A 21,400-nucleotide genomic window follows, 5' to 3' on the forward strand; every position below is an offset into this window, starting at 1 on the left:
TTCAGACTGAGGACTCCATGGAGAAACTTCCAGAAAAGGTGATGTCTACTCTGAGACCTGCAGGCTAAGGTGTTCATCAGGTGAAAGGAAGCTGGAAAGGAAGAGAGGGCAGAATATTATAAGTAGCACACCTGGGAGGCAGGAGCGAACCTGTTGCATTTAAACTGGAAGATGTTTAGTCTGCACAAAAGTAAGTGGCAGGCAAAAGTCAACTTCTTTGTCTTTGTATCCAACTTTCCCTTAGATTTGGGAGCTCCATATATGATGTTCGGAGAAGGCAATGGCACCTCACTCCAGTACTCTTGCCTGGAAAATCCCATGGACAGAGGAGCCTGGTGGGCTGCAGTCCATGAGGTCGCTAAGAGTCAGACATGACTGAGTGACTTCACTTTCACTTTTCACTTTCATGCATTGGAGAAGGAAATGGCAACCCACTCCAGTGTTCTTGCCTGGAGAATCCCAGGGACGGGGGAGCCTGGTGGGCTGCCATCTATGGGGTTGCACAGAGTCGGACACAACTGAAGCAACTTAGCAGCAGCAGCAGCATATATGATGTTAATCTCCTCCTGCACAGCCTATTAATCGCCTTCCCCAGTTTGTTCCAACACGTAGATGACTTCTTCCTTTTGATCCCCAGAGGGTCTTCCTATGGACTGAATGTGCTCTCCCAAAATGCATATGTTGTAGCCCTAATCCTCACAGTGATGGAATTTGGAAGTGGGTCCTTTGCAGCGTGAGTTTGGATGAGGTCTTGTGGGTGGAGCCCCTGTGAGGATATGGGTGCCTTTATAAGGGGATAAGAGACCACAGCTGACCTTTCTCCAGCACATGAAGACAAGGATGAAGTTCATCATCTGCAAACTGAGAGGAAGAGTGCTCATGGAATCTGCCAGAACCTTGAACTTGGAACTCCAGCCTGCAGAACTGTGAGAAATAAGTCTCTGTTAATAAAGAAACAAACCTATGTATTCTATTCCAGCAGCCCAAACTGACTGACTAAGCCAGGGCTGATTTCCTCTGGCCTTGTAAATGGAAACCAATCTGTCTCAAGTCTTCTTTTACATGGAATTGTATCACAGAGCTCTCTGATTTTTTTTTTTTTTTTCATTTTGCCTATCAGGCTGCCAAGGCACAGATGATCTTGTATTTCCTCCCAAGTACGTAGGACAGTGCCTAGCAATATGTTTTCATAACAAATTTCTACTTGTCGCTTTTGGGTTTAAAAGCCTTCAGCCATCCTGTGTTCATCTTCAGACAAAATCTGGTTCCTAAGCACAGCTCACAAGTCCCAGCCCCTGTTAGCCTGCTGGCCTTACCTCTGTCCCTCTCCACTTCTCACCATCCCCTGCAGTCTCACTGACCGTTCGCGTTCTCTGTGGCTCCGAGCTCTCCTGCCTTTGAGCTCTCACCCACGCTGTTCCCTCTCCTGCCCTGCCCACCCCTTTCGCTCTTACTCATCTCCAGAATCTCAGTTTATACCACCACTTCTGCAGGGAGGCTTTCCCTGACACTCGCTTCCTTGCTCCTGCTGGAGCACGGTATTCATTATGCTTGACTGAAACTGCGTGTCGGAGTGCTTGCTCTCCCACTGACTCAGCCTCGGCACTCTGGATCGTTTGGACCGGGGAACTGCTGTGGGCTGTTCTGTGCCTGGGAGGATGCCAAGCTGCGTGCCTGGTTCTACCCACTAGATGCTGACCTCACGTCACCATATTATAACAACCAAGAAGGTGCCAAAGGTCCCCTAGGAACAGAAGCACCCTCCTCTGAGAACCGCTGTGCCACACTCTTCCAAAGGTAGGGACTATTTCTTATGCACAGCTCTCCCCAAGCTGGCATGTAATAGTAGAAGCCTACTAATCATATGCTGCGTGAATGAACAGAAGTTCCTACTATAAACTCCTACCAAATGAATGAACATCAAGAAGGAGGCTGTGTCAGGAGCACGGGGAGCTCAGAGCCCCATGTTTCTCTTTAATGAATGGGTAGAACCTGCATGAACACGGTGGTCTTCTCATTCTGGAGGCGGTCTCCCCTCTGCCTGTTGCATCCATCCAGGTAGACAACAGGTCATCAAGTCCGCCACTCCTTCTGCACACACACCTCTTTGGGCTGCCCTGTCCACCCACCTCCCCTCTACAGAACAGAAAAAAGGTTCCGGCTTCCCGAGCTTCCTGCATCAAAGATGTTTAAGCTTTTAATGCAAAACCTGATTAATTAACAAGGGCACAAGACTTACGTGCATTTCAAGTTGCTTTTATCTCTGGAAGAAAAGACGCCTTTTGGCAGATACTTTCTGCTCACTGTCTGGTTCAGCATTTCAAAGGGCATGCTTTGAAGGGCTGAGCGGGTTACCATTTTTTGTGTGTGTGAAGGGCAATGACTAGTAATTAAGGTTCAGACCCCTTTATGTCAACTCAAGGAAAAAAAAAGAAATCAAATTCAATCTCAGCTTCATCCAAACTGGCGTGTCAGAGCTGAAGGGCTCTTACTGGTGTCAAAGGGCAGAAGCAAAAAGGGACGAGGGTCTGTGACGTAATAAAGACTTCATCCCTTTGGCTTTCAATTTAAAAAGCCAACATCTGTTGAGCACCTACTGGGCGCTGTATCAGCTCTCCCACAAACGCTATGAAAGACTAATATTATTTCATTTACAGATGGAAGAAACTAAGGTTTGGCGATACTAATTTGTCCAAAATATAACAAATGGGCCAGTTATGCTTAGAATATGGTGGGTTTGACTATATTCTTTCTTCCAAACTTATATTCCCTCATCCCCTGTTCATCTGTATCTACTAGAACGGAACAGAAGGGGCTTATTTTATCTTTGTTGGCAAATAATTTACTCATTCCGTCAGTCAGTCGAGGTCTCATCCATTCACGACTCCTAGAGCACTGTACCATTGGTGGTTGTTGAACTCTGTAACCCCATGGACGCCAGGCTCCCCTGTCCTTCTCTGTCTCCCAGAGTTTGCTAAGATTCATGTCCATCGAGTTGGTGATGCTATCTAGCCATCTCATCCTTTGCTACACCTTCTCCTTTTGCCTTCCGTCTTTCCCAGCATCATGGTCTTTTTCACTGAGTCTGCTCACGTAGCCAAAATACTGGAGCCTTAGCTTCAGCATCAGTCCTTCCAATGAATATTTAGTGATTTCCTTTGGGATTGACCGGTTTGATCTTTTCCAGCACCATAATTCAAAAGCATCAACTCTTTGGCACTCAGCCTTCTTTATAGTCCAACTCTCACATTCTTACATGACTACTGGAAAAACCATAATTTTGACTATATGAACCTTTGTTGGCAAAATGACGCTTCCTTTTAATATGCTGTCTAGGTTTGCCATAGCCCCCATCATAAACTTTTGGGAAGTCATGCTTTATCCGTCCTCCCATCTAAAGCATAAATTCTTAGCAAGCAGGGACCTTGGCTTTCTCTTTGAATTCTGTATCCTTAGTGTTTTACTCAGGGACTGGCACAGAGTAGGTTTCATAAAATGATTGTTGAATATTTACTGAGAAACTACTCTGATGAGATTGCTGGTCACTTCCAACACCTACTTATCCCTTCTTCCTTAATAACACAGTACTCATTTTTACCTGGAAGGTCATAACTCTAACTAAATAACTAAAAAAGACATCCCCAGTGCTTTAGCAGTTAGGAATGACTGTGTAACAAAGTCTGGTCCATAAGATATAAGAAGTGCTGTGTGGCATCCTTATGAAGTCTTTTCTTATTCTGTCTGACTACTTAGATCATGCATGTGATGGCTGGAACTCAAGCAGCCATTTTGGGCCAAGAAGATCAACTTCTTAGGGAGTAAGAAGTAAAAATAGAGAAGCAATCTGGGTACCTGATGACCAAAGAACTACTAGAATAGTTCTGTGCTGCCTATCTACAGACTTGCTTTATGAGAACGATAACCAGACTTCTATCATTAAATTCATTGGTTTTGATTTTTTGTTACTTTCCACTGAACCTAATCCCAGTTGATATAACTACTAAGAGTAGAGCACTGTTCTAGGGATTGTGAGGCATGCCAGCACACCTACCCCATGCCCACGTGACGCTCACAGTCTGTAGGAGAGTGCTGAGGCATCCATATCTGATGATTATTTGCCATGCTATACTCCAGTCATATTAACTTTCTTTTCAGTCCCCAAATGGTAATCACCACAAGAGAAGAAAAGATAAAATGCTCAGTGGGAGTTGAATTGGGAGATGCCACTTACAGCAGGAGAGACCATGAAAATTTTCATGGAGGAGACACCCCTTGAATTTGGTCTTGAATATTCATGACAGTTGGGATCTGCAGAGAATGGGATGATGTTGAACACCCAGGAACAGAAAATATAGGATGTGTTTGGGAGAAAGCCAGAGATTTTGTCACATAAAGTGTGTGAAGCAAGCATATTGTGTAATGTTTATGAGCACGGGCTCTGGCGCTTGATGTTTTGAGTCTGAATTCTAGCTCTACTAGCTCTGTGACCTCAGCTGAGCCACTTAACTTCCATGAACCCCATTTTTTTCATCTGTAAAATGAGGACAGTAACTCCTATCTCCTCCAGTTGTGAGAATTAAGTGAGTTTATGTGTACCGAGGGGCTTCCCTGGTGACTCAGATGGTAAAGAATCTGCCTGCAATGCTGGAGACCTGGGTTCGATCTAGAGGGCTCAGAACAGTGGCCATCTCAAATCAGCAAGCCTTGAATGTTATCTCTGACAGACATCTCAAAAAGATAGAGGAGTTAGTTAAAGCACACAGAGTCACAAATGCTAGCTTAAGACCATTATTTTGAAGGAACCAAAAAGCTGCTAAAGGTTTGTAAGCAAAATTGTACTTGACAGGAGAGCTATTTGGGGGGAAGTCTTACTATGTCAACATTTATCATCTTACCACCTTCTCCCTCCCACTCCCACCCCTTCAGCCTACTGACCTGGGTTCCTCCTGGTCCCTGGGTGCATCTGCATCCATCAGTCCCCCAAGGCCCTTCTCCTGTCTCCGGGGACCCCTTATCGCTGACTCAGGCAAACCCGACTGCTTCTCAGAGCCCTGGGCAAAGAAGCCTTCTGGCTCACAGCTGCTGGGCCTCCTTGTTCTCCTGGGATTTGCTAAATCGTGTGATTCCTGTCTCACTCCTCTCCTTTCTCTGCCCCAAATTCCCCTGCCCCCAGCCCCTCAGGGGTGGTGTCATCAGTGCTGACATTCTGCCTCTCAGCTGTGAAATACAGGCCAATGATTACATCAGAGCTGGGTAATATGAGCCATTTTTTTCCTCCTTGGGGACACCGGGAATCATGCCACCTTCCCAGACAAGTTTGACCATACTGGATGCTATGCAGTCAATTGTGTCTCCCCTAGAAAACTCCACAGACAGAGGAGTTGGCCGGCTACAGTCCATGGGGTTGCAAAGAGTGGGACAAGACTGAGCAAGTGAGCACAAACCCGCACACTGAAACCGTACCCCCAGTGTAGTGGTATTTGGAAATAAAGCCTTTGAGATGTAATTAAGGATAAGTGAGGTCATGACTGTGGGGCCCTAATTCAATAGTATTGGTAGCCTAAGAGGAAGATCTCTCTCTCTCTCTCTCAATCTCTCTCTGTCCCCTTCCCCGCCGTTCTCTCTTTGCACCCCACCCCCACTTCTACCTTCTCCCCTCAGCCACAGACACACACGAGGGATACACAATAGGCAGCCATCTGCAACCCAAGGACAGAACTCTTACTGGACACTAATCCAGTTGCTCCTGAACCTTGAACATCCCGTCTCCAGAACTGTGCAAGGACACATTTCTGTCATTTAATCCATCCAGCAGCCTCAGCAGATTGATAGCATCGTGTCTACATATACAGTCCTTCGTATGCCTACTGCTGTTCAGGTGCTCCTCTGAGCTAGGGAGCCAATTGTAGACCTCTTCCAACAGCAAGCTACATCCCTCCATAGACAGCTCATCAAGAGCCTCCTACTCTTCCATGACAGTTGATGAAAGAGGCATTGAGTTCTCGTGTCCTGATTCCTGGTTGTCTAGCTCAAAGTCACAACCACATTCCATCTGTGACCGTTTGCCAGCCACAAAGAGAGTAGCTTCAGCTTTCCCCTCCTACTTCTTTTCAACTTACATTTTATTGACATTTTAAGCATCTTCCACTTAAGATGTCTGCATGTGGACACCCCGTGAGACATGCATCCCAGCTACAAAGAATATTCCAATACTGACAATATCAATCCAGGGGCCTGCCTTGGTCCAGATAAAAATAGAGTGAGAATTAAAAAAAAAAAAAAATACATGTGCATTGCTGTTTCACCCAATTTTTATTCCCTCAAAAGATATCATGGAGATGAATATTCATGCTGAGAAACGTGAGGTTTCAGCCTTGGAAGCATAATTTATTGTTATTTCGAATCTCATTAGCGCTTTACATTTGTAAAACCCGTTTGGGGTGAGGCATTTCCTTTCTTTCCTCCCTTGCCTTTTTCTTCCATGCCTCCATCCTTCCCTAAACACCCTGTCCTCTTCCAAAAGCTAAATCAGACATTGTCATTTTTACAGAAATGAAAAATCAGGAGTGAAGAGGGGAAGTGACTTTGACATAGAAACAACCAATCATGGCAATGGAAATAATTACTGGAGGAAAACTTGCTCTGAGGCTGTCAGGCCATCGTATGTTGATGGTGGAGCTGCAAGCTCCCAGTACAGGAAGGTCACATGCTGTCTCTTGCTTCACTTCCCAACCTCAGCAAGGAGTCAGAGTGGAAGCACTGATACAAGGGATCCCTGCGCTCCCTTCCTACACCTGCATGACTGATGATCTCAACATAATAAGGGACTTTCACAGAGGCAGGAACTGAAACTTCTGATTGATTAAAGAGGTACGAAAGGGAAATATTCTTTATTCAGCAGCAGCTATGTGTCAGACACTGGGCATAAGTATCTTTGAGTATTCTCTGTGTTGGTTACCTATTACTGCTTAATAAGCCACCCCAAAATGTAGTGGCTTAAAACCACTATTGATTAGTATAGCATGCATGTCACTGGGTTGGTTGGAGGTCTGCTATCTGGGCTAGACTCATCAATGTGTCTGTGAGCCGACGGGGATTCAGCTTCAAGCTGAGCTTGGTTGCCGCACCTTAACTGGGAAGTCTCCGCTCCACATGTTTGTCACCTTCCTTCTGAGACCAGCAGGCAAGCCCAGGCATGTGCTTCTAGTCACTGCAGAGCAGAAGACAGAACGCAGAAACACACCAGGCTCAGAACTGACCCACCCTTTGCCTCTGCCTCATTCTATTGGTCAGAATAAGTCACATGGACACGCCCTGCTTCAAAGAGTACGGAAATAGACTCTGGCTCTTTAGGAAGAATAAAAACACCTGGCAAAGGTTGCAGACACAGGGGGAGGTGCAGAACTAGGATCACGACATAACCTACTGAATTTCATTTTCCCAATGATTCAAGGCGTTCCTTGCCTAGGCTACTGCATCGTGAAGTAAGAGCCAAGTATTTTAGACTTGACCATTCCCTTCCTTTTTACCTGTCTCCTAGTTTGTCCCCAAAGGCCACACTTAAAACTTGCATCCTGACTTTTCAATCAGCCATTTCTTTCAGTAGAAACATTCCAGAAAATATCCTCATGTAGTGACTCTTCTTTGATGACACCTAATAATTGTGGTTATAATAAAATGAGGATGATGATTTCAGCTTCCATTCATTGCACTCCATTCCAATGTTGATTATGAGAGGGGCTATGGAGTTGTAACCAGGAGATATGGGGTAAGAGACCTGAGATCTAATCCTGGCCTTGTCACTTGTTAGGTGTGTGACTCTGGATGGGAATTTCACCTTTTTTAGCTTTAGTTTTCTCATATGACAGGTAGAAATGCTTGTAGTTCCTGGCTTTTAGAGCTGTTGAAAGGGTTAGGTGAGATGAGAACTTCACAGCATTTAGCATACTTCCTGGTATACTGCAGGAAGTATCAATGTTACTATTATTATTTTTGTTGTTGCTGTCAGATGCTAAATAGTGTACTAAATGCCGTGCAGGCATTATCATATTTATAAATTGCACAGTGATTAGAAAATAGGTCTTTGTTGATATCTGTCTACTTGACCAAAACATTTATTTTCTTATGGTTATTGTCCCCATTAGGGTCTGCTAGCATATCAAAGGAGAAGGCAATGGCACCCCACTCCATTACTCTTGCCTGGAAAATCCCTTGGATGGAGGAGCCTGGTAGGCTGCAGTCCATGGGGTCACTAAGAGTTGGATACGACTGAGCAACTTCACTTTCACTTTCATGCATTGGAGAAGGAAATGGCAACCCACTCCAGTGTTCTTGCCTGGAGAATCCCGGGGACGGGGGAGCCTGGTGGGCTGCCGTCTATGGGGTCGCACAGAGTCGGACACGACTGAAGTGACTTAGCAGTAGCAGTAGCAGTAGCATATCAAAGTGGCATGTATTAAGGGTAGTAAAAAGTTCCAACTTATTCTTTCAGGCCAAGAGACACTAGATTTAGAAATAGCCATGCATTTTTTTTTCTTGGCGTGTCATTCTCTAAGCCTTGCATAGATGCCTTTTCTCTCTCACAGTCCATCTGTACTAGCCACCTGCTCTTTCAAAAACATAGACACAAACACAAAGCCTTAGGTGGTGTTAAAGCACATACTGGATGCATTTTGCTCCCCAGAGGCTGGCGGCAAGGCAGCTGGACTTAAGGCTTGGCTCTGGTGATGCCTTCCATGATTGAAGAATTTTAGCACTTGCATTGCAAAATGGAAGTCATCAGCAACAAGCTAACTTAGCCACACCTTTGGGGTGAGTAGGTGCAGTAGGCAGGAAAGTGTGACAGAAATGCTTAATCATCAGGAGACGCTCTCAGAAAAGGGCACTGAGGTCACATTGTCAGATCTAGATGTCATGGATCCAGGTTTTTGATTTACAGATGATAACGGTACTTAGGCTCAGCATGGAAACTGCTTCTCCATAATAGGTGGAAAGGATCAGAAGTGTCATTCAGCAATCAGAAAATGACCCACCAGCACCTGTCCCTGGAGATTTCAATTTTACCCTTGGGTCAGCTTCTACTACTCATTTTCTCAAATGGATGCAAATTCCTCCAATCTGTCTGGGGATTTGCTCTTACCCCGAGATAATGGGAATCAGCAGAGAGAGAGAGGGATCTTCTGCTCTTTTCTATCCATTATCACTTCTCTGATTATTTTGGTGCCCTCGCATGCGATTCAAGGATAATCAGAGTTTGCACGTTGACTGCATTATGAATTCCTGGGTCTCAAGACTTCCCAAGCCACCAAGGACCATCCAGAAGCCAAATCTGGCTTTTTTAGCACTGAACACTGTTCCTCTTGTATGATGCCTGACACAGAATAAGTATTCAAGTAATTCTTGTTGAGCTAATGAGTACATTAGTGTCCCCGATTCTTGAATCTTGAATCTCTCTTGAGAGCTCTCTAATCATTCATTTATTCATCCATTCATTTGTTCAAAAGATAGGTATTAGGCTTCTGTTTTGGAATTCTGCATGCATGAAAAAAAAAAGCTGAATCAAACTATCCCTAGCTTCAGGCAACTCAGAGGAAAAGAGTTAAAACTCTGTACCAATCAGTTGATATCACAATCGTGGTGTGTAATAAAACGGCTCTAAACTCAATGGCTTAAATGGCAATCACTTGCTCTCATGCAACCATCTAAAGTTTGGCTGGGGGAACCTGCTGATTTAGGCTGGCCTGGCAAAGCTTGTCTCCAAACCACAGGTTAGGTACAGATGTGGGGTCATATCTGTCAATAGGGTGAGAGATGACCGGTGAGCTGGACAGAGCGCATTGCTCTCATGATAATGGCAGAGGCACAAAGAGCACCACTACAACATCCTGGGCACACGTCATGACTGCTGGTACCTCACTAGCCAATGTGAGTCACGTGGCCAAGGTCATTATCAACACATTCTGGGGGAGACACTCTACTCATAGAGGAAGAAGGGAGTGAATATTTGTTGGCAATAATCTAAAACATCACAGCCTTAAATGCAAATAGGATATGTCATAGAAAATATTAAATACTACACATGAGTTTACACAAAGAATAAGGTCATGTAAAGGGAAACAGCTATTACATAGAAAGGATATGATGACAATCAGAAATGGCCCTGAAGGATGGATGCTATTTGTACATTCAGGGTACTAGTTAGGGAAAAATCTAGACAGAGGTAACAGGGAGTTTGAAGTGTGTGCAAGGAATAGTAAGGACACTTTTTTTGATGAGGGCATAGGTTACAGAAAAAAAAATAGCAGGGGAGTAGATCAGAAAGGTGGTTTAAGAACTTAAATATCATGCTAATGGCTTACATAAGACCTAGAGCAACAAAAACTAGAGAATAACAGGTGAGAGTTAAAACTAACTAAAAAGTGCATAATGCATTGGCAAGGTAGGTGTTCGACAATATATTAGCTCCTGAGACTCTCCATGGATGTCAGGGAGAATGAACTACCAGTAGACCGAGGTGATAAATACTAGACATTACACTTTTTTAACTAGTATTTTTTCCCAGTGAATCTTGGTGGGCATCTCAAACCCCAGGCTTAATGCCACGACTGCGGTATATCTCTGCCCTGTGCAGCTTCCTCTGCATTCCCATTCCCTGTCATCCTGAGTGAAACCCCTCTTGCCTTCCAAGAAGAAGGTGAGAACCAGCTGTTGGCCAGCTGCTCAGAGAGAAGCAATGCTATCGAGAGTCCAGTGCAGGGCCAAAGGGAATCCTATCTCTGTGCAGACTTCCTCGTCCCCTGCCCATCTTCAGTTTAAGTACAGATTGATATAGGCCATTGTTTTTTTAAGTTACAAAACAAATTCCATAGTTAATAAAGGCATGCATTTGTTAATTTATCCATCAAATACTTATTGAGCAACTCCTGAGTGTCAGCATGTCTCCTACGGACTGGATACGTGGCAGTGAATGAGAGAGGCAAAAATCCCTTTCCTAATAAAGCTTATATTTGAGTGATGGAGGCAATCCATCAATCAATCCGTGAATCAGCTGTGGTAGAGAAAATATCGACATAGAAATGATGGTGAATGGGTGGTACTGAGAGTCTAACAAGCCGAAGGAGAAATGAGCACCCCATCTATGCCAGCTGTGCAATGTGGGATGTATGATTCAAACTTCCTCTTGCCTCAGTTTCCTAAACTGACACACAGAGAAAGGTGTACACTAGTGCACCTTCCTTGGGGTTACAGAAAGATTAAATGCAGCATTATTATAAAGTGCTTAGAACAGTACCTGGCACATCAAGCAGCTCCAGGTTAAAGGTGGAGACAGAGGAGCAGATGCTTTTACTGCAGCATATTCTGTGCTCTGCTCCAGGTAGATGCAAGGTGTTAGGAGCAAAGAAAACAGGGTGTCTAACCCAGCCTGCAGCATCAGAGAAATCCGCCTCGGGAGAAGGGTATTGAATCAGAGAGGAGGAAAATTAACATACTGAGTACAGAGTTCTTGGTGCTAGGTGAGTTCTCTTATTATTTATAGAATTTACTTTTCACAGCTTTGTAAGCCATAAGCTTTGTATGCTTATGCCCACTTTACAGATGAAAAACCAGGTCACTGATTATATACCTTACTCCTGACATTATGGTAGAGTTAGTACTCTAAACTAAGATGCTTTATACTAAGCCCATAGCCACTTTTATTTTACTGCTGTCATTTTAGACCCAGAAGGCCTAAGATGCTATAACAGCTAACATCTATTGGTTATGTTTCAGAGAAGGCAATGGCAACCCACTCCAGTGTTCTTGCCTGGAAAATCCCAAGGATGGCGGAGCCTGGTGGGCTGCCGTCTACGGGGTCGCACAGGGTCAGACACGACTGAAGTGACTTAGCAGCAGCAGCGGCAGCATTGGTTATGTTTATTGATTATTAACATAGGCTAGGCACTGCTTCGTTGCTTCGTGCTTTTAGTCTATCAGCTCATTTAACCTCTTCCAACTCCGTGAGGTAGGTACTTTTGTTGTTCTCAGTTGAAGAAACGAAAGTTCAGAGGGGTTAAATAAATTTTCCAAGGTCACACAGCAACATCAAAGTCATAGACACAGATTTGACCATAGACAGTGAATCTGATACCAGAACAATTGAGCTGTTTTACATCTACGCTGCCTGTCACTCTGGGGTGAAAAGAAGCTTGCACTTGGCATTGAAGGACTTGATTCAGGACTCAACTGTTCCACATATTTGCCCAAACTTGGGTAAGTCACATCTTGACTTTTATTCTTTTTGTACAACTTTCATTCACTTACAATTTATTTTGGCTGCGCTGGGTCTTTGCTGCTGCACACGAGCTCTCTCTGGCTGCGATGAGCAGGGGCTGCTCCCCAGTTGCGGTGCACGGGCTTCTCACTGTGGTGGCCACTCTTGTTGAGCACGGGCTCTGGGGAGCGCAGGCTCAGTTGCCCTGTGGCATGCAGGATCCTCCCCACCAGGGATTGAGCTTGCGTTCCCTGCTTTGGCAGGCAGATCCCCAACCACTGGACTACCAGGGACCACCACAGACCACCAGTGGAAGTATTCTTGACACTTATAAATTGAGGCTAAAAGCTCTTGCCCTACTGGCTCACAAGGTTATGGAAGGCAAATTCATGGCGATAAATGTCGAAGGATTCAGTGTAAACGAAAGTCACTGTTAGCTCTTGCTGTTGTTTTTATTTTAATACCCATACAGAGAGCAGTGGAGGTAGATGACAGGGCCAGGCATTCCTTGAAAGGGAGAAGGTAGAGGCCTTCAAATAGTTGGAGAATTTTCATGAAACTTGTTGCATGTGGCTTCCCCCAAAATATGGAATTTGAATCCATTGTGGTAGATTCAACGAGGAAACTGAATCAGTACATTCTATTAGTCAGAGCCAACCAAAGTAGGACCAGTTTTCAACAGAGATAGTGAGTACCCACTATCAGTGTGGTGGGGGGTGTTACAATGGAAAAGTCTGCATCCTGGAGAGGTTGACACCTGGGCAGCGGTGATAGACTCCAGGCTAGACTCCTGCTGTTCTGTCTTGTACTATTCAAATCCATCTCTACCTAAAGCCAAAGCAGCATTTAAAAAATATATATCTGTCTATGCCATCCTCTTATGTAAAATCGCCCATGGCTTTCCATTTAAATTAGAACTAAATCCAAACTCCTTGCCATGGCCTACATAGACCTGAATAATTTAAGCCATACTAACTTACTTAGACTCATTTTATCCTTTTCTAGTCTTGCCTCTCTACTGCCTAGCCATGATGACTTCAGATGTTTGGCTCATAGAATTTGCCAAGTTCTCTCTCAGAGTCTTTGTGCCTGCTGCTCTTTCCGCCTGGATTTCCCCCCTCACCCCGGTTCCCATAACAATGCTTATTCATTCTTCCTTGTTTCTAATTGATTTCTACATTTTCTGAGATGCATCGCCTGGTCCTCAGATATAAATTAATACCTCTCTCATCATTCTAATTCATAGAACTATGTGCTTTTCTATCACAGAACATTTAAAATCATCTACTCTTTTATTGTAACAAGAGTCAACATGAGATCTACCCTCTTCATAAATGTTTATGAATACAGTATAGTATCGTTAACTCTAAGCAAATGCTATATAGCTTCCTGGTGGCTCAGATGGTAAAGAATCTGCCTGCAATACAGGAGACCCAGGTTTGATCTCTGGGTCAGGAAGATCCCCTGGAGAAGAGAATGGCAACCCACACTAGTATTCTTGCCTGGAGAATTCCATGGACAGATGAGCCTGGCAGACTGTAGTCCACGGGGTCGCAAAGAGTTGGACACGATTGAGCAACTAACACACACACACACACTAACACACACACACACACACACACACACAGCAGAACTTAATCATAGAACTTAATCAGAACTAGAACTTAATCATATTGCATAACTGAAACTTTATACCCATTTATTATGTTGAGCAGCATCTCCCCATTTTCTCCTCCACTATTTTCATTTTTGATTATTTATTTTTGTCTATCTCTTGACCTGACAGTAAGCTCTATGAGGGAGGAAAACCTCTCCCTTCTTCCCTTCTGGTTTCTTTGGCTGGTATAGTAATTAAGTTGGCATAAGACAAAGAAAAACTAATTTAATTTCATATGTATGGAAGCTCATAAAAATCTGAGACTCCAAGAAGTGACCAGAGCAGGCAGCTTCTATACCTTTCAGACAAAGAAACAATAAATTGGTAAAGAATTGACAAAACAGGGGGTTTGGGCTTGGGGCAGCTTATTAGGAAAGAAGTAACAAGCTTTGTTTACACAGCCTTCTCTGTCCTGAATTCCCTGTCCCTGGTGATGAGGACGTCTCTCCACCTCTTGGTAGAGACAGGGTACTTTTCACATGGAAGATGTATTTCCTATTTTCAGGGTACAAGGGAGGATCAGCGGTCCTGACCTAGCTGTTTCTTAAGCAACTTTAATTCAAAGCAATCGGTATGCCAATGTGGCATGTTTCAGAGTGGTATATTCTGCTTCTCTTTAGCTCCATGCAGGGACCATTTCAGTTTTGATTGTCCATGTATCCACATTCCTGGAGCATAGCCGTCCACAGTCCTCCATGAAGGAGAGATAAGAGGAAGAAAGGGAGAGAGGAGGGAAGAAGGGAGGGAGGGATGAAGAAAGGAAGAAAGGGCTCTTAGGGGTTTAAACATGTTTTTCTTTTTCTGTTTGTAAACCAGAGTCTCAGTTAAAAAAAAAGAAAGAAAGAAAAGTACATATGTATTATGTATAGTGCCTAGAGCCCAAATGAGGGACTTCCAATAGATCTCACTGAGAGCCTCCCTAAAAGAGGGAAGGCATCTGGACCTTCAGGAAACTTGCAGAGCCTGCAGGGCCCCACTTTGCTGAGTCTGCAGATTCTCAGACAAATGTCATCAAACACAGCTTGGTAAGTGGGTCAGGAGTGGAGGAGGTCCTCCATATCCCTGAGATACATCTGAGCAAAGGCCCTTGGAATTATGTTTACAGAAAGCTCCTTAAGATGGTGGGATAAACAGAGAAAGGAGGCCATGGAGCTGCGAGTCAGGGCAATAGGACCCCTGGCTGTAATAAACTGTGCAGGAGGCTTGAAAACAGGCCATCTTGGGGTTTCACCCCCAGATCATCAACCGACCTAGCGTTTGTCCTTGAGTATAATAGAGAGACCGCATTGTTCTCATTGTATCGATGAGAAAGTGATGCTTGAAGAGATGACTAAATGACATCAAAGCTGGCAACTGAGAGAGCTGGAATTGGAACCCTGGTTTCCCCGACTCTAAAGGTTGCTAAATAAGATTACTTAAAAATTAAAAACAACACGCACGCAAGCACGTGCATCAACAAACTTAAAGACACAGACAGAAAAGGTCTGCTCTCTCCCTACTGTGTGCAAGGTCTCATGGGTATTAAATGGCAGAGCTGAAATTCAAAACCAGTGTCATCTTATGCGAAAGACTATTCTTTTAACATCCATTCACTCATTTAACAAGTTATCATGGATGACCTCACACATGCCAGGCAGCAGAGGACAAAACTGTCAGGATTTCTGCCCTCGTGGTAACTATAAGTTAATAGGGAAGACAAATTATCAAAGGACACCCTTGCAAAGCGGTTGTTATCATCCCCATTCCAAAAGCATGGGAACTCTTGACCCTTAAACTATACTGTCTTATTGGAGGAGGTCGTGGAAAAGACTTCACTGCCAGTTGACCTGAAAGCTGGACCTGGCCTCCTCAACTCCCTTCCCTCTTTTTGAAATGTATTAATACATTTCATGCATCATTCCCAGAACCACGTCAAGGACACTGCCTTGAGAGAGCAATGTGTTTTTGAGACAAGCTGAATGGTGTATGTGACTGAACCCTGTTAAGACTTCTATGCAGACTTCCAAGACTCTGGCAGACAGATGCAAAGATCACCTGTCCTGCAGCACCCAAGGCAAGCCTTGGGTCTTGTTAGCACTGCCGCCTGACAGTCTTGGAGGGGGGTGGTCTGCCTCTTTCTTTGGCTTCCCCTTGCCCTCAGCCTGCGGGGCTTAGTTTTGAATTTCAACCCAAATAAATTGGAAGGACTTTATTCAACGTAAATTGCCCCGCAGATTGCAGGGAGCACGTTTTCTATGTGTTCCCAATTCTATGTAAAGCCAGGATTAACAATTGCAACCTCACAGATGGTTGTGAGAATTAAATAAGAAAAAATGTTTTGCGCCTAACTCATAGTAGGCACCCAGAAAATGTTGTAGTAATAGTCACTCTATGCTTCCAATAGCTTCACCACTTCAAAATGTAACAGTACAATGTGCTGCAGGAAGCAAAATGACCTGGGACTCACTAGCAGAGAATAAAACTTACACTTTTCATTAGTAATATATACTCTAACGCCCCAGGTTCACAGTTCAGCTTGAATAAATATAGAGCAGATATTGCAAGGCTTTTTAAAAAAACTAAAGCAGCTACCTGTGGCTGATTCATGTTGATGTAGCAGAAACCAACACAATATTGTAAAGCAAGCAATTATTCTCCAATTAAAAAAAAAAAATCTAAAGCACTAAAGCGGGGTCCTAGACAGAAAGAGCCATTGGAATCCAGAAAGAGGATCCTGCAAATACACCAGTAGTAAGATTTGGAAGAAAAAAAAAAAAGATGCAGGGGAATATCACCCATTAGTATGTGTTAATGATGAAAGATGATGAGTGTAACACAGGAAGAAGGAAACACGGATAGGTGAAATGATTAAGTAGGCAAAGAAGTACAGGGATTTGGGCACAAGCAAATAAATGATGGGGATGAATTAGAGATGAGTGAACTCGAAAAAGAAAATGCAAAAGGATGAATGAGGAAAGAGAGACTTTCAAGGAGTGTTGTGAGAATTTTGGCTAGATGGTATAAGAAGGATTTGAAATGACTGCAGTAAATCATGGAACAAGAGGAGGTTGATTTAGAGGACTGGGGATGGAGAATGTGGGAGGTAGTGAAAGGTATGAGTCGGAGGAAAAAGATAATAAATTTGAGAATCGTTAAGGGAAAGAGTCAGAGAAGTCCTGGGTTGAAGCAGAAATCAGTCAAACAGATGCAAGCAGAAATGAAGAAAGACAATGGTGATTAAAATATCCTTTCATTTTTCATGAAGGATAAGTTAGAGACAATGGTGGAAGTTCACTCTAAATGAGATAGAGTGGAAATGTTCTGAAAAGGGAGATGGGAAATGGAGGGATGAAAGCAGAGAGACAGAAGAGTCACAGAAAGACCAAATAAATAGATATTTGGAGGTGAAAACAAGCTAGTGTTACTGAGGACCTACTATGTGCCAGAAACTACTGGGTACTTCCACTTATACCTGCTGGTTCACTCAACCTTCCCATCACCCAACTTAAAGAAAATTAAGGCTCAGACAGGTTAATCACTTTAATTAACCAACGAGTGAGAGATATGGAAATGAATTTGAGCTTACATCAAAGAGAGGTTTCTGAGTCAAAGAAGCAGGGGTCGAACCTAGTGGTCTTCTCGCATTGCAGGCGGATTCTTTAGGGTCTGAGTCACCAGGGAAGCAAAGAAGCAGCAGTATTAGAAATATTTACAATGGTCTAATTTGGAGAGATCGACAATAAAAGGAAAAGCCCCAACACGGGCCTTCATCTTGTAACTGTTCCTAAAGCAGCTGATGGAATGGGGCTCCACATGGTTTAAGGTGCTAGAGTTGGCAGACCTAACACAGGAGAGTGTCTGCGGGGAGGTGGCTGAAAGGAAAAAAAGGAAACAGTGCGCTGAGTGATAAATGGGTTCAACGAGCTGCAGGGAGCAAGGCAGGATGAAAAGCACGCGTGAATTACAGAGAGGGCCGTGACTGAGGCGAAAGAAACAAACGGGGGGGCATGTGCAGGTACAAAGAGGATCGATGGAAGACTGGGCCTAGACAGAGTGGAGATGGAGCGGGAGATAACAAGCTCTCCTCCTGAATTGGAGTTTGTGTCCTAGACATCATCTTGAAGCTTACAGAGGAAAGACTGTTAAAAAGAAATCACTTGGATCATGGAAATCTGCAAAGGGAGGGAAGAAGGACAGAAGGAAAGATGGAAAGAAGGGAGGAATAAACAGAGAGAAGGAAGGACAGACGACTCACTGTGGAAAACCAAAAGGATGGGTCCCTTTTCCCCCTGCAGAATTATGGCTGGTGCCTGCTCTAATACCTGTCTTATAAGTAAAAAGTCAATGAATGCATGATCATTCATTCACGAAATACTGATTTTGTGTCTCTACGCTATGTCAGCCACAGGGCTAGCTTGGGGTGGTAAGCAAGACACTCACAGACTTTGATCTTTTGGAGTTTCCAGTCTAGAGGGGGAGATGCATCGAGAAAGTACACTAGGACTTCTCTGGTGGCTCAGTGGTAAAGAATCCACCTGCCAATGAAGGAGACACGGGTTCCACACCTGACCCCGATCCAGGAAGATCCCACATGCCTCAGAGCAACTAAGCCTGTGAACCACAACTGCTGAGCCTACGCTCTAGAGGGTAGAAGCAGCAACTGCTGAGCCCATGGGCCCTAGATCCCATCCTCTGCAACGAGAGAAGTTGCATAATGAGAGTAACCCTTGCTTGCTGCAACTAGAGAAAAGCCCAAACAGCAAGGAAGACCCAGCACAACCCCAAATAAACAATCACATACAATCATTAAAAAAGAAAATCTACTAATAAATGGACAATAATTAAAACTATGTAGTGAGTGCATATTGAGAGAGAGAGATGAAAGGGCATAACAGGAAAGTCAGAGAGGGGCTCGCTTAGATTGGGGGTTTAGTCATCTTAAGGAAAGTGCTTTATTCACTAAGACTTACATTTCAGTGAAAGGTCACTAGGGAAGTCTGAAGGGCATTCCCTCCAGGCAGAAGAAAGCGCCTTTGGGAAAACACTGGGGACACAAGAGCATGAAACAATCCAGGAACAGGAAAGAGGTGCATGTGGCCAGAGCAGAGTGATGGTGGAGAGGATCTTGACACAAGGAGCCAGAGAGGAAAACAGGGAGCGAGATACCAGAAGATGTTTGGATTTACTTTATAATGCTAACAGAACCTCATATGGGCTAGACATTTTCACACATGTGACCTCATTTAATTTGCACAATGATCCTGAGAAATGGGTATTTCTTTCCTTCTTTCACAAATAAGATCTAATAGGGGCATTATTCGGAGAAGGCAACGGCACCACACTCCAGTACTCTTGCCTGGAAAATCCCATGGACGGAGGAGCCTGGTAGGCTGCAGTCCATGGGGTCGCTAAGGGTAGGACACAACTGAGCAACTTCACTTTTACTTTTCACTTTCATGCATTGGAGAAGGAAATGGCAACCCACTCCAGTGTTCTTACCTGGAGAATCCCAGGGACGGAGGAGCCTGGTGGGCTGCCGTCTATGGGGTCGCACAGAGTCGGACATGGCTGAAGTGACTTTGCAGCAGCAGCAGCAGCAGTAGGGGCATTATTGAGTAATTTGACCCAGTAGGGAAATAGCAGAGATGACATATAAACCAAAGCCTATCTCTCTGCAGTCTCTGCTTTTTCAACCACACTAGCTTGTCTCATCATGTGGTATGAATTTTGTTTAGTCACTCAGTTGTGTCCAACTTTTTGCGACCCCATGAACTGCAGCAGGTCAGGCTTCTCTGTCCTTCACTATCTTCCAGAGCTTGCTGAAACTCGTGCCCATTAAGTCAGTGATACCATCCAACCATCTCTGCCATCCCCTTCTCCTCATGCCTTCAATCTTCCCCATTATCAGGGTCTTTTCCACTGAGTCAGCTCTTCACATCAGGTGGCCAAAGTTTTGGAGCTTCAGCATCATTCTGTCCAATGTCCTCTTCAGGGTTGATTTCCCTTAGGATTGACTGGCTTAATCTCCTTGTTGTCCAAGGGACTCTCAAGAGTCTTCTCCAGCACCCAGCTTGAAAGCATCAGGTCTTCGGCACTCAGCCTTCTTTACGGTCCAACTCTCACATTCATACATGACTTCTGGAAAAACCATAGCTTTGACTAGATGAAGTTAAAAAAAAAAAAAAAGAGTACAGTAAGGTGGGGGAAGAAAGAAAGGAAAAAAAGTTACAAAGCAACCTAGAAAGGCAAATATGAAATATGAAAGATGAAGCAAGAGGAAACATTTGCTGGGGTGCTGGAAGGGGTTCAGAAGAATGAAAAGGAATTTCAGATCACTGGAGTCAGAGATGGGGGTATGAAAGGACTCTAGAGAAGAATAAATTACATCAATCTTGAATTGTAACTAATTGAATCAATAACGAACTGTGACTTAGCAAGAGAGGGGAAGGGCAAAAAAAAGGGGTATCAGTGGCCACAAGACAGGGCATCAGCATGTAAACAGGGGGGTCCTAGCATCCTGAGGGTAGGTGGGGGTTTGGGGCAGGAAGGTGGTGTGCTGCTGCAGAGAGAGCGAGGACTTAGGAGTCATGCAGATGTGAGTTCCAACACTTGGTAACTGCGTGATCAGAGTCAAGTTCCTTAGCTTCCCTGGGCTTCAAACTCTGACTCTGTCAAGTGGGGATAACAAGCCTCCCTCCAGATGTTGCTGAGATTAGACATCAAAACAGCAGTTATAATTTATTGAGCACCTACTATGTTAAGCACTTTGCATAATAGTTGCTGAAGTCTCACTACCACCAGAAGGCAGGAATTGTTATCATCATTCATTGATGTTCGGCATAAAGTTTTGAAGCTGCAGACTATGTGCTCAGAAGTATGAATTATTTTCCTGTTGCTGCTGCTGCTAAGTCGCTTCAGTCATGTCGGACTCTGTGCGACCCCATAGACGGCAGCCCATCAGGCTCCTCTGTCCCTGGGATTCTCCAGACAAAAATACTGGAGTGGGTTGCCATTTCCTTCTCCAATGCATGAAAGTGAAAAGTGAAAGTGAAGTCGCTCAGTCGTGTCCAACTCTTAGCTACCCCATGGACTGCAGCCTACCAGGCTCCTCCATCCATGGGATTTTCCAGGCAAGAGTACTGGAGAGGGGTGCCAGTGCCTTCTCCTAGCTGTTCCCATTCAATACTGCCTACTAGATAAAGTGGGTCCTCATCAACATGAACAGAAAATCCCTTGCCTGCCTTTTTTGTCTCTACTTCAATCTCTAAAGAACTTCCTCTATTTCCCTTTGTGAGCTTTGCCCTTGGTGCCTTCCACTGGTTGGCACTTTCTCTTCTCAGTCAGGAGTGTTAGTTGCAAGCAACAGATATCACTTCTGATCATTTAAGCAGTAACAGAATTCGATAGTGATATTACTCAGAATCTCCAGGAGGGCACAGGATCTGGGCTGAAGTCCGTGAAGTCAAGAGCACCGCTCCAAGTCACATCACAGAAATGGCTGATGGAACCAGGTA

The sequence above is a fragment of the Bos mutus genome, chromosome 8 (genome assembly GCF_027580195.1).
Source record: "Bos mutus isolate GX-2022 chromosome 8, NWIPB_WYAK_1.1, whole genome shotgun sequence".
In the NCBI taxonomy this organism is placed as follows: Eukaryota; Metazoa; Chordata; class Mammalia; order Artiodactyla; family Bovidae; genus Bos; species Bos mutus.